Genomic DNA, 12,030 nt, shown 5'->3' with positions numbered 1-12,030 from the left:
CACAATTATAAACCTAACCATTTCTTTGCAATGCCATATAGAGTCTGTCAAACAATCTGTGCAACAACCAGTGGCTGCTCTTCTGCAATGGAGGAGGAGCGTCGCCCCACTGCTTGGCTCAGGGCCAGCAAATGAAAAATAAAACCATGTTGGAGCATCGTTTTATTTTTCATTGGCGGCTTTGAGGCAGCGATTTGGGGAGGGGCGGGGCCGAGGCATGGGAGGGGGAAGAGGAGTGCTATGTACGAATTTTTGGCCGGCCTTCTTAGGCTGACCAAAACACACATGCGCACTTCGGTTTCTCCGGGCCCAGCTGCTCAACCCCACAGACTCCCTGACCTGAGCATCTTTTCAGCCCGCACAGGGGAATCTCTGCAATGCTCTCCTATGGGAACTTCGGTTTCTCCGGGCCCAGCTGCTCACCCCACAGACTCCCTGACCTGAGCATCTTCTCAGCCCGCACAGGGGAATCTCTGCACTGCTCTCCTATGAGAACAGTTCGGGGATGGGAGTCTGCCACAGAGGCTGCCGGGAAGAGAAGAGGAATTGCGACGTGATGCGAGAGGCGAAGCGGCCGTCGGCTTCAGGTACGTTTTTTTTAAAGTAATATTTTATTACTAACCCCCGACCATTGGTTCATGAGCTTGCCACTTACGTTTACTCCATTTCTATTGGCTGTAGCATACTATTTTCTGTTCCTTTTCGTGTGTTTCTCTTATCAGTGTCCTGTTGCCCAGGTACTCTTTTTATCCGCTTTGCTGGAACCAACGCTACGATAGTAACACACACTCACCAGCATCCCGCCATGGCCGAAGAAGGGACCCACTCTGTTGCTGCACCAGACATCTAGAGTGTGTTTTTGCATTTGTTCATTTTTTATTTACTAAGCGTTCAAGGTCTTATCCTTTCCGAGACTTTGAGGCTTAACAGTTCGTAAAAGGAACCCAAGGTCCAATATAATATCCAAAGTAGAAAAGATCAAATGCGACTTAGGAAATCAGATTGCTACGTTTACGTTCGGCAGCGTAATACAGCCCTCGATGTAATCATTCTGTAATACTTTTACTGCAATGTGCTAAGCTGTTGAGGCGTTAGAAACTAAGCAGCCTGCAAGTAAAACAATCTCGTATTCCAACACCTCCCTCTCAAAATATCCAATGGGGCTTTCTTTAGACCATTAAATTGTGAATGCAGTTGTACAGCATCAACCAGTGCGTTGTTTTACTTCTTTTGCAGAAAACTGTGTTTCCCGCTCTCCACTTTTTGTTAGATGACAAGCTGACTGGAAGATATCAATTGCAGTCCATCAACAAAATCACCAGTGGCAGTATTCTAAACATTTCCCAATTACACAACACACTGACATATTGGCCAGGATCAGATGGCACAGGTAAATACCTTTTTAATTCACACCTGCTTACAGACATGGCGCACGATTAAGCTTAGTTAAAATAGCTGATGGGTAAAACGTTGCCAACGTTTTTGCTACTGCTCATCAATTTACTTAAGTCTTGTTTATATAAATAATTATACTAAAACCGCTCATCAACGCACAGCTAGCAAGGTCAGCCCCGACTGAGGAGCATAGTGGCTGTTCGTCTTCCACAACAGCCGCCGTGGTCTGTTCCTCGCGCCCATTCCACGCGAAGAGGAAGGAGGCCTCATGCAAGGAGGGAAGTCAACTTATGCATTAATTCACGATGTTCTTTTAATTGGTTAGGTAGAGTAATTGTCAAGCGTGTTTGGCATCTGCATGAAAGCCATACAAGGGCATTGTTCCTATTATGAGGAACCCAATTGCAGATGGTGTATTTTGGTGAGGGTATGGATTTATGTGGACACATTTATATTCTCCACCCCTCACTGAGTAGATTGTATGGCATTTAGGTCCTAACGAAATGCCACTTCATCAAAACGGCATAACCGGCCGGTTAAAAGATCTCCGATAAAGAGCCCCTTGTGGTGCCCACTGGGCATTGCAGCACCACCCCAACGGGGAGCTGCCCTATGATGAAGCATTGTGTAAGTACTGGGGTTTTGTCCAACAGAGCCAGACAGGACATATAGATACAAGTAATACACAATTGCCTGGTCTCAAATTCAATGCTGTCTTTTAATTATCAGCAAAATATGAGCCTGAAATTAATTACACAGCTCATGTGTTGTTTCACTTATTTTACATAAATTTCATATAAGACATTACTTCATTTCTTATACGAGGTTTCAACACATTCTAACTTAAATTATAAAAACATTGTACTGAACAAATCATAATTCAAGACAATTTCATACATGAATAGATCATTGGTTCAATCAATTATAAAGTAAACATCATTTGGAGGTACACCAGACTCAGTTATGCTTCAGTCCTGTCAGTGTTATTTCTGAATGTCTTTAAGGACTGATTATCGCCATAGGGCTCATTTCAAACTAATGTGCCCGGATCGGACACCCTTTTTGTTTTATACCCTTGGCGACTGGAGCGATGAATCTGCTCAAGAGAGCCGACGCGTTTCCAAACCCGGTCCAATTGTTCGGGTTTTTCCTCAGGGCGAACCTGGGTACCTAACAGGTGTGACATTACAGTATTAGTACCTTCTCCTAATTCTATTTTAGTGTTGCTGTACTACAGTTTTGAAAGCGCCCGGATTTACCTTGTTAATCCAGCGCCGCGTTAGCGTGTGCAATCTGGATATGTATTCATTTCGTGACCTGTGGTGGTGTGAAAAGAGGGATTCTTTTTGTACATGTCTGTCTCAAACCGGGCATTTCTTGAAGCATGTTTAACGCGCTCAAGACTTACTTGTAGTGGTGGATGCAGTGAGCTCATGCTGTGGACGAATCCTGCGTTAAAACACGGTCTTGAGGCACCACCTTTCTGTTTGTAAATAACAAACTTGTGTCAGTTCCACATGAAAATGAGTTAAGGTGTGCCAGCAGTCGTGCTTGTTTTATAAAGCACTTAAAATGGAGCGGGCTCTTACTTGTGAATGTCGTGGCTGTATCCTATCGCGGTCTTTTGATGAGTCTTCGTTAGAGTGTTAATCTGCTGCCTTCAATAGTATTTGGCTGAAAAAAAGTTTACAGGCTTTGTTAAGTGCACACGCATTTAACTGCGGGCTGTAATTAAAACTTTGGAAGTTAGTTTGTGGCTCACCTTGTGTCTTTGGGTTCGATTCAGAATTACTCGCTCCTCCTGGTTAGCGTTCAGCCATGTCTTTGCTGTGTGTCTGTTAGAGCCACACCTTCTCGGTCATGTGGTTGCACTTGTCTGACATGTTTCAGGGAGTTGTAGTTTGTAAACTTTCTCTACACTCGAGTTTGTTGGGTGGACCACAATAATTTGGGGTTTTGTCCTACTCTTACAGTTTTATATTTTAAAGCGCCTGAAAGTGTTAGAAAATGTGCCGGTGCTGTGCACAGGGGGATCAGTAAATGTTCCTTTGGAGTTCAGAAAGTTCGTTCATACCATCAATCACACAGTTAAACTTTAAGATCAGGTATGCTTCTCTTTGTAACCGTAAACTCTCCACATCGCCTCCTCGTGGGGGGGGATCTTGATTCCGGACAATACAGTCCACTTGAAATCCTTCTCACTGTGTCCACTTTGCTGAAAGTGTTGTACCATCGGGGCTGTCAGTATATTTTGTTTGATTCTAGATCGATGCTGTGCTAATCTTTGATTTATTTGCTGGGTCGTCTTCCCTATATACAGTTTTGGGCTAGGGCAGATTATTGCATATACCAAATTGCGGCTTTTGCAATTTGTAAATTCCTTGTGTGTCCATTTAATGTTGTTATGTTGGAATTCAATCCCTTCCACTGTATTGGAACAGGACACACAAGTTCCGCATTTACGGTGGCCTTCTACCGGTTATAATTTCCATAAAGTGCGTAGGTCAGTTTTGGCCTGACTTACCCCCAGGACTGCCAGGACAATCTGCTGTCCTATGCTCTTGTTTTTTTTTAGAGCAAAGTGTGGTTTTTCGAAAGGCATTTCAGACCCAGCAATCAAGTGCCAATTTTTTAGAATTATGGATTTGAACTTATTTGTATGTGGACCATATGTTGTCACACATACTAACTTGTCAATAGGTTCTTTTTGCTTTTTGATTAACAGTTCTTCCCTGGGCGTATACCAGGCTCGTTTTGTGGAATATTTTAGCAATTTGCCCGGATAGCTGAATCGAACCCTAAGACACAAGGTGAGCCACAAACTAACTTCCAGAGTTTTAATTACAGCCCGCAGTTAAATGCGTGTGCACTTAAAAAAGCCTGTAAACTTTTTTCAGCCAAATACTATTGAAGGCGGCAGATTAACACTCTAACGAAGACTCATCAAAAGACAGCGATAGGATACAGCCACGACATTCACAAGTAAGAGCCCGCTCCATTTTAAGTGCTTTATAAAACAAGCACGACTGCTGGCACACCTTAACTCATTTTCATGTGGAACTGACACAAGTTTGTTATTTACAAACAGAAAGGTGGTGCCTCAAGACCGTGTTTTAACGCAGGATTCGTCCACAGCATGAGCTCACTGCATCCACCACTACAAGTAAGTCTTGAGCGCGTTAAACATGCTTCAAGAAATGCCCAGTTTGAGACAGACATGTACAAAAAGAATCCCTCTTTTCACACCACCACAGGTCACGAAATGAATACATATCCAGATTGCACACGCTAACGCGGCGCTGGATTAACAAGGTAAATCCGGGCGCTTTTAAAACTGTAGTACAGCAACACTAAAATAGAATTAGGAGAAGGTACTAATACTGTAATTTCACACCTGTTAGGTACCCAGGTTCGCCCTGAGGAAAAACCCGAACAATTGGACCGGGTTTGGAAACGCGTCGGCTCTCTTGAGCAGATTCATCGCTCCAGTCGCCAAGGGTATAAAACAAAAAGGGTGTCCGATCCGGGCACATTAGTTTGAAATGAGCCCTATGGCGATAATCAGTCCTTAAAGACATTCAGAAATAACACTGACATGACTGAGGCATAACTGAGTCTGGTGTACCTCCAAATGAGGTTTACTTTATAATTGATTGAACCAATGATCTATTCATGTATGAAATTGTCTTGAATTATGATTTGTTCAGTACAATGTGTTTATAATTTAAGTTAGAATGTGTTGAAACCTCGTATAAGAAATGAAGTAATGTCTTATATGAAATTTATGTAAAATAAGTGAAACAACACATGAGCTGTGTAATTGATTTCAGGCTCATATTTTGCTGATAATTAAAAGACAGCATTGAATTTGAGACCAGGCAATTGTGTATTACTTGTATCTATGATGAAGCATGACACCCTCCGGGGTGTGTGAGGGCCCTTTCTCCATATTTGAGCTCACCCCCTCCTGTATTGACCCTATTCCTGCTGTCAGAAACAGCTCACCTTGTTATTGATAGTTTCAATCGCTATCACAATACACACGTGTTGTTCTTCTGTTTTTCAGATTACCCTAGTACACGAGCATGTGCATACAAGTTGCTTGGTTTACTCCGTGTACAACATGCCATATGATTTTATCTTTGTACTCCGCTTTCGACCCTGTTGAAAATAGAGCAGGAACTTATACTGAAATGGCTTCATCAGAAGAAGATGACACTATGGACCAGTTTAGGGATAAATTCAAAGCTCAGAAGTACGAAGGAACATAAAGAAAGAGGAAACATGGGAAGAGATTTGATGTTTTATTTTTTACTGGATGCTTCCATCTGGTTGAAGGTGTGCTAACAGGCACAACGGTATGCCAATATTGTGTTTAATGGGCATGTAGGCAACATATTACTACTATAAGGGTCTCCTGTTTTTACTTTATATAGGTATTTGATATAAAGAATATTTTAAAAAGCACCATGACATTGACAAAGCCAACAGATTTTGCATAGGCGAAACCTATTGGCTGTGCCAATGCTTGTTTACTGCTCTAGACTGTTGGCCCTCCTTCTGTACCGATTCAAGGGTTCTGGTGGGTGTCCTGCAAGACTTTTTTTTACCATTTGCTGCCAAATCCGGAGAGTAGTTGAATGTGTGTTGTCTATATCAGATTGGTAGAACTGTGGCACTGAACAACAAAGTGAAGGCCTTCTCCATGCAGCAGAAATTGTCATTTTCATCATCGTTGGTTTATCCCGCCAAGTGAAATGGCTGGTATCCCTGCCATTTGGGTACTTTGAAGTAGTTCTCCTACAATGTCTGATGAGCTCCTCTCTCTTGCTCAAAATGCCAAGAGGTTAAAGGAAGAGCAATCGTAAGAGTCTCCACCTGCTGTTGAAGTCCTTCCTGCTTTCTTAGAAGGTCTTCTTCACAATCCGCTGCTGAATCTATGCCATTGCAGGTCCATCACTGGCTCAGGTTTTTGGCATGTGCACTTCCTTCTCCTGGAATCTATGGTCTCGCAAAGGCTATAATCCTTCCTATTTCATTGAGACAGTTCAATGTATTTCAAATTGACAATTCCAGTCAAGCTAGACAGACACTTCTCCTCTGGGACTAGTCCATCACTGAAAAGGTTGATAACCTGGTGTAGTCTTTGGCTGTGAACAGGGTCAATAGAACAGAAGTCTAAATACTTACGGGAAACCACATCAGTAATGGCTTCCATAGTTAGACATCATGGGCAAGTAGTGCAAGTTCTAGTTCCATTTCACGGCTTCCATATGGCTAGAATTAACCAGCGTGGCTGCTTCCACCATACCCAGATGGCTATGAATGAGGCAGCATTGTCACGCTGTGCAGTAACAGGTAGCTCATATTTCCTATGTCATCAGAAAAGCTATCTAGTCCATGCAGTCTGGTGGAGCTCCTCCCATGATGATCCATTTTGCTGGTTCAGTTCCTCAGCAGTGATCCAAGGGACAAGGATCTGACAGTCCATCTTGCCTCTCAACAGGCGTCTGAATGTAAGCAGTGTGTAAAATCGAGTTAACTGGTTAGAATCACAGAAAACGCAGATGTACAAAAAGTTATGTTTATTTTTTTATGTACAACCAAAGGACCCCAGCCACAGCTGGAAGCCTTCGTTCACTCCTCGCAGGGAGCTCGCCTCAGAACGTTCGCCACCGTGACATTCTACAGCATGTCACAGTGGTGTCAACCAATGCAAACGCAGGGGAGGGGGTGAGTGGTACGGTCAGGGTTTCCCCTACAGCAGAGGATACCACACATCCCCTTCCTTTACACATCAAGGAACATATCGAACATAACGGAAGAGAATGCAGAAGAATACTTATTTAGTAACATAGTGCTCCAAATACCTCGGGCGGTAAACTTTCCTGTGACTTGTCCTGGGAAAGGGGTTTGTCCTGCCCTGAACACCCCGGCTCAGGCAAATCGCCCCTTCTCTGGATTTTGCTCCAAACCCCTAGTGTGTTGTCGATTTCCACTGTGGGAGCAGTGTACCTTACCACCCTCCCCAAATTCCAAATCTTCCCTGCTTGTGTCTTGACAGCATTCTTGAATAACTTTACAATCTTGGTAGGCTCAGTGAACTCGGACCAATTTGCTCTGCTCGTGGGTGCTTTGATTTTCACCAGATCTCCCACCTGGAATCTCACGTCTTTGACAGTATGTAGCCTATCGAACCTGGTTTTCCTGTCAATCATGGCTTTATGTTCTCTGTCTCGCCACTGTGACTCTTTAGAGTGGCCTGTCCAACCTTTGTACCATTTCGTCCACCCAGGTACTAACCTTGTGTGTGGTTTTCTAGCTCTAAGCAATTCGTTATGGTGTCATGACAGTGGTTTGATGAGGGGTCAGCCTGTAGGCTTCCAGACGTTTCAAGGCCTCCTCCTTCCAACACGACCCACTAGCCCTCACTAGTTGGATCCCCTCCTTGACAGTCTTATTGAATCGTTCGACCATCCCATTCTTCTCTGGGTGATAGAGTGCACATCCCAACACAAGAGATTTTCCCCAGTTAACCTGGAGTCCAGAAAGCGCTCCAAAGCGGACCACCTCCCTAATAACGGAGGCCAGGTTGTTCTCAGGATCTCTCACATACAGAAGCGTGTCGTCCGCATAGGTAGACACTACTATTCTATACTGCGGAAATCAGATACCTTCATTCCCATGATACTCCTGCAGGGCACAAGCCAAAGGCTCTGCCACCAGAGCATACAGCAACGGGGACAGCGGGCAGCCCTGCCTAGTGCCTCTAGTGATATCGAAGGAGGCCGTAACCAGGTCACCGATTCTCACACGAGCCATGGGCTTGTAATATAGAGTCCCCAGCAACTGTAAAAACACCGCCCCAAACCCCATTCTAGTCAGCACTTGCCGTAAAAACGACCATTCAACGGAATCAAATGCTTTTTCCATATCAAGAAAAACAGCCCCCGCTTTGTTTTTTCTGACGGACATGCTGCATCGTGCCAAACACCGTACGAATATCATAAGCTAAGTTCCTGGAAGGGATGAAACCCGCCTGCTCCGGAGCCACTAAAATATGAGACATCAGTGCAAGCCTGGTGGCTAATATCTTCGCGAAAATTTTTATGTCCACATTAAGGAGGGATAGGGGACGAAACGAACTGCATTCATCCAATGTCTTACCCAGCTTAGGGCTGGCTATCAGCATGGCCTCCCTCATAGTTGGGGGTGCAGTGCCCGTTGCACACATCTTCATACAGGGCTGCAAGGTCTGGGAGCCGTTGTTCTAGAAACCTCTTGTAGAATGCAACTATCAAGCCATCAGTCCCCGGGGCACTACCAGTTTTCATGCCACCCAAAGCTTCAATGATCTCACCTCTCTCTAGCAGGTGCATTAGGAGTCCCCTGTGCGAATTTGGGAGAAAGGGGAGTCTTATATGTTGCAGATACTCAACTATCTGGTCGTCTGACCCTGCCGACCGGGACCTGTATAGTTCTGCATAATACTGTCGGAAGCGTTCCACTACCGCCGACTCCTCCGTCAATAGCACACCGCTCTCAGCCTTAATTTCCGTAACCTGAGTCTTACCACGCCGTGCTTTCATCAACCGGGCCAGTACTGACCCTGGCCTCTCTCCCTCTCCATACACGCGAGCTGTGGCGTATTTGCCCAGATGTTTCACTTCACTATCAGCTGCAGCATGACATTCCTCTAAATCCGACTTAATCTCTCCATCTAGAGTCTCATCTCCCCCATCAAGCCGTCGCTGCTCTAGGATTTTCAATTTTCTTTCCAGTTCAACCAGCGTCTTGCGAAGAGCCTTAAGCACTCCCGAGTGCTTAGACAACGCAACACCCCTAATATACACCTTAAATGCCTCATAGATAGTCTGGAAACTATCTACTGAGCCAATATTAATGTCAAAGAAGGTTTCAATAGCATCTGCAATCTCCTCCTTAAATACTGGATCTATAAGGAATAAGGAGGAAACCTCCACGTAAATGGAGGTAGACTGTTCCCAGGAAGCTCCAATACCAACAACAGAGGAGAGTGGTCCGAGAGCGTGCGTGGTAATGCCGAACAGTCGTACCAGATTAATCAATGCAGTAGAGACCATCCAATAGTCAATACGTTTGTGTATGTTGTGATAAGCCAAGTAGTGTATATAACCCCCTCTTCCTCCATTTCTCGTTCGCCACGCACAATGACCTCCTCCAGCTTTCTTGCAGCTGCCGTTGGGTTCCTAGCGGAGCCCGCCTATCTATCCATGTCTTGATCCCTAACCAAATTAAAGTCATCCCCCCATAGGATCTTGGAGTCCCCATATTGGGCAACAATGTTAGCTATATCCCTGAAAAATTCGGGGCAGTCAAAGTTGGGACCATGTATATTAACAACGAGTAGGTCCAGACCCCGACCTAGGCACCTAGACACGACATATCTACCATCAGGTTCCTCTCTAAGCAAAGTAAATTGACCTAGGGTTGACCCAGGTCAGAATGCCCCTTGCATGCGTGGTGAAGCCAGTCGCGTTAATGTTACCCTCCAGCCCTCTAGACCTCAACATGGGGCTCGTCTGTGGCAGCTGCGTCTCCTGTAGGAGAGCCAAATCAACATTCTGTCTATTTAGGTAGCACAGAACCTTCCTGAGCTTACGGTGATCGTTGAGACCTCTAATATTCCATGACAGTGCTCGCATTTCCCTCACCCGCTCCTGCGGCACCTGTGAGTCACGTGTTAACAACGTAGGCAGTACATAGCGCGTAGCAAGCAAATTTGTGCAGTAACGTGCCGTGCAACATCCACTTAATAAACAACCAACATTTCAAACAACCCCCCTTGTAGAGCCTTTCTCCCCCCCACTGCCCTCCTCCCACAGCAGACCTCCTCCAACATGGCCGCATGTAATCCAATCCATAGCCTCCCAACCTTTAACCCCCTCCAATGAAAGAGTAACAACAGTGCAAGGCACACGTGAGTGGAGGTTGCCCCTCGTGCCTAACTTCAGAAATTACCAACAACTATTAGGACTGGCCACAGCCTCAGTGCGTCATCACAATCACATTTTCAGCATAGGCCATGAAGCGTCAAACCCCCACGAGCAAATAAACAGGCCCCCATGGTGTTCTTCAATATACAAATCTCAATTTACTCTCCTAGAGGTATCCCCCCGGGCACCTGACTCATTATCGCTGTATGAATTCTCTTGTTATGAGACGATCCCAGGAACTGCCCAGCAACAAATTCACATATTCGCAGCCACCCTACCCAATCAGCTTGCGGACCAGCAGCGTACCCTACACAACCAGGCATTACATTGATTTTCACCTCAAACCCTCATACCTGAAAAAGTTGACCATCCCTCTACGCAATCCCTAGTACCTCACACCTCCCCAACAACGTCCACTTCAGTTCATCAGTTCTGTTCATCCAGCGTACCCACCTCCATCACCTCCTGCTGCGATTGCTCCAGGCTAGCTTTCGTTCCTTCGTCCAGCTCTTGATGGCCTGCTGCAAAACCTTAGGGTCCGTGAAAATATGCGATCTCCCTTGTCTGTTTACACGCAGCTTCGCAGGATACAACATGGCATAATCCACGCCCAACTCCCGAAGCTGCCTCTTGAGTGGCACAAAGTGTCTGCGAGCCTCCTGCACTCTAGCAGTAAAGTCAGGATACAGTGAAAGTTCCGACCCCTCATACCTCAAAGTTTTCTTCTCCCGAGCAACACGAAGGGCAGCATCCCGATCCCGGTAGTTAAGCAGCTTTGCTATTATCGGGCGCAGCGCCGCACCCGGCGGCGGTCGAGGCCACAACGCCCTGTGCGCTCTCTCCACGACAAACATCGCTGAAAAGACTCCGTCCCCCAGCAGTGTAACAAGCAATTTCTTGATGAACTGTTCCATATTTCCTGTGACCCTCGATTCCGGAAGGCCAACCAGTCGCAGATTACAGCGCCGGGAGCACGCCTCAAAGTCCTCTGTCTTGTCCTGCAGGACACATATAACCTTTCCCAGTTGTTTAAGGTCAGCGTCCAGGGTGGTTTGCGCCTCTTCAACCTCCGTGAGGTGCCTTCGGACATATCCAGCCGTTCAGCGTGCTTGTCTAGACGTTCCACCATTCTATCCATCCTATAGGTTAACACGTCCAGTTTAGTGCCCAAGGATGTGATGCCACTCTGAAGAGATTGCTCCATGGACTTTAGGATAGTTCGCATATCTGCTTCGGCATTTCCCTGCGCCGGCGCCCCGGTACCACCTCCTGTGGCGGGGTCCTGAGATTTGGATTGCTTTTGGTCGAAGGCCAGTTTAGTCTGGGTCTTATCTCCTTTTCCCATGGTTGCTGAGGGTGCCCACTCTCAACTGGTAGCTTGCAGCCACACACGTTCCCCTGCCCGGCTGTAGGTCATGGGCCAACCCAGAACAGCTAAGGCCAGAACGCTGTTATAGCCACTCACAGCTTGCAGCCACCATCAATGTGGAGTGTTCTTCGTGACCCTAACTGAATCCCTCGCCTCCCACTGCGCGCGACAATATGGAGACCCACCGTCGTCAAGCAGCAAACATGATGAATATCCAAACTATTAGACCAAAGTCACAGTATACATGCAGCAAGTCAGGAGCCCGCCACACTCGGTCAGCGCTGCTACCCT

General features: G+C 46.0%; 1 protein-coding gene across 1 annotated transcript in view; it reads right to left on the bottom strand.

The window, feature by feature from the left end:
* Positions 1-12,030, bottom strand: part of LOC144756208 (E3 ubiquitin-protein ligase TRIM39-like) — a 303,564-nt gene that overhangs the window by 249,420 nt on the left and 42,114 nt on the right. The window lies entirely within an intron of this gene.

The sequence above is a fragment of the Lissotriton helveticus genome, chromosome 5_1, assembly GCF_964261635.1.
Source record: "Lissotriton helveticus chromosome 5_1, aLisHel1.1, whole genome shotgun sequence".
NCBI lineage: Eukaryota > Metazoa > Chordata > Amphibia > Caudata > Salamandridae > Lissotriton > Lissotriton helveticus.
This window is presented reverse-complemented; position numbering and strand designations above follow the sequence as displayed.